Source organism: Pteropus vampyrus, unplaced genomic scaffold (genome assembly GCF_000151845.1).
Source record: "Pteropus vampyrus isolate Shadow unplaced genomic scaffold, Pvam_2.0 Scaffold92, whole genome shotgun sequence".
Taxonomy (NCBI): domain Eukaryota; kingdom Metazoa; phylum Chordata; class Mammalia; order Chiroptera; family Pteropodidae; genus Pteropus; species Pteropus vampyrus.
This window is the reverse complement of record NW_011888873.1, coordinates 580,677-583,186: the sequence shown is the minus strand read 5'-3', so window position 1 is coordinate 583,186 and position 2,510 is coordinate 580,677. Positions and strand designations below refer to the sequence as shown.

At 33.7% G+C, this 2,510-nt stretch overlaps 1 long non-coding RNA gene across 2 annotated transcripts in view; it reads left to right on the top strand.

Moving 5' to 3' along the window:
- The window catches only part of LOC105294685, a 194,255-nt gene that overhangs the window by 177,764 nt on the left and 13,981 nt on the right, over positions 1–2,510 (top strand). The window lies entirely within an intron of this gene.

Genomic DNA, 2,510 nt, shown 5'->3' with positions numbered 1-2,510 from the left:
TATGAAAGTTTGCTTCCAAGTTGTGGAGTGCTTTATTTCCCGGAAAGTTTTCACATTAAGGCACCCCTTGTTCTTTGCTTAATTGGGCCTATGGCCATGTCTGAATCAGGTCAGAGTATAAACTTTGACCAACATGCTGAGACTTCTGGACAAGACAGCAAACTAGCACAGAAGGCTGGCTTCCTTCCCTAAGCTCAACCTGGAAACACTACACAAGTAGCTGAGAGGAGACATGAAAACAGAACCTGTACAACAACTCCAGTGGTAACAAAGGGTGTTAAGGTCATTTTCTGGGAGGCGAACAGCAGTCTAAATTGAGAGAGAACCAGATGTCACTGACAGGGCTGCTGTGATTAGGAGCTTTCTGAATGTCTGCATTTCTTCATCCTACATTGCCCTGGAAGGATCGCTGTTTCTCCCTATGCCCTGTAGTGAGGGGACACAGCAGCCTTCTGCCAGCACCAGCGGCTGGGGCAGGTAACACGAGAGTGTTGGACAGGAGCACTATTGCTACCATCTCAAGTGGGGGAGGGAGTTCCCTCCCCTTGCTTAATGAACAAGATAATTACAACAGAGAGAAGTAGACCCCAGAAAGAGTAGTGCCTGGGCAGAAGTAATGGAGAGTTCAGTGAGGGGCAGGGTTGTGATTTGGGATAAAAATAGAAGCTTCCAGATTTGCAATAATAAAGTAATTTTCTCTAAGTAATTTTTGTACCTTTTAAATGTACCAGGAGGAGAGCACATGCTAGGTCTAAGCTTTTATTTCTACTCCCAAATAAGTGCTACTAGCTAAGGTAATTAATAGTTCTAACACAATTGACATCTGAGGAGGAGTACTAGCCCTTTAAAAGAAAAGTAAGTACTGATGGACCTTACTAGAGGGAGGTGAATTATGACTCAGATAAAACAAAAATTTTAAATAAATAAGTATCTTCAGAGAGGAGGGTAAGGTATATAAATACAAAACAGAAAGAATCAGTGAAGAAGAAGCAAATGGAGGTAGGAATAAAATGTATAACAGCATAAAGGATATAGCCAAAGAACAAATCAGTGAGTTCAAGGATCTAGGTATGGAATTTTTCTAGAAGATACAATAAAGAAATAGAAAGTAAAAAACAAAACAAAACAAAACAAAACAAAAAAACAATAAAAACCCTAAGAAGAACAAAAATATATAAAAAAGATAGAAATAGAAAGATCAACTTTGATCTATTAGATAAAGCTAAATGGAACAGATTTTTTTGTTGTTGAAATAATGGCTGAGAATTAAAGGAAGATAGAAAAATTAGATAGAAAGGGCCCATAGAGCAACAGACAACGTTGATTAGAAAAAACCCCAATCTTGATACATTATATTTAATTTAAAATATCAAAGACAAAATTTTGAAAGGGTCTAGAAAAAAGTAAAATATTACAATACATTAATTGACATCAAAATTCTCAATGGCAACAATAGAACATTAATGATTTAAAAATATTAAAGAACAGTAATCTCAAAACCAGAATTCTATATGCAAGTAAACTATTATTTAAATGCTAAGTTGACTAAAATAAAGGCATCTGAGATACACATACAAAGCAAAGACACATAAATATTTATAAAAAACTTTCTAAAGAAGGTACACTACAGAGATAATAAATGAGTTTAGAAAGAGTAAGCAATGCCTAAAAAACTTTGTGTAATTATTTGTATGTATCTTAAGCCAAAGTACATGATTTCCAGGTGTAGTTCTATCCAATAGACCTTTCTGTTGTGATGGAAATGTTCTATTTGTGCTGTCCAGTATGACAGTCCCTAGTATATGTGGCTATTAAGACATGAACTGTGACTAATGTGACCAAGAAATTGAGCTTTTAATTTAATTTTAATGAATTCACATTTTGAATAGCCATGTGTAGTTAGTTGTAATTACATTGTATAACATAATGCCATAATAATGTAAATAGAAAGTTCTAGATATACCAGTATATGTTCAGGAGTAGGAAGCAAGTAGTGATCAGAAAATTTTGGTAGCTGTCTGAGGTCTTTGTTTTGTAATAAATAGATATTAATGAGCTCTAAAAAAATTAAGTACAAGATTTAATACATTAGCAAAAAACAATAAAAAATAGACATTGAACTTTAATTTTCAAAGCAGAATGAAAAAAATCTATCAATGAAGGGCTAAAAGAGAGAAAAAAATTAACAAGAAGTAAGGAAGGTATGTAGAAAATGTGAAATAAAATGACAGGAATAAATTATCATATGACAGTATTTAAAGTATATGTAAATAGATTAAACATGCACATCAAATCACAGAGACTCTCAGGTAGAGAAAATAAGATACCCAATTGATTGTTAATATATAGACAATGTGATAGGCAACCTCTAAAATGGCTGAACAATGAATCATTGACTCTTATTCATACTTTTTTGTAATTTCCTCACTTTGAATGTGAGTTGTACCTAGTGCTCATCTTCTAATAAATAGAACATGGCAAAGGTTATGAAGTATCACTTCTGAGATGAG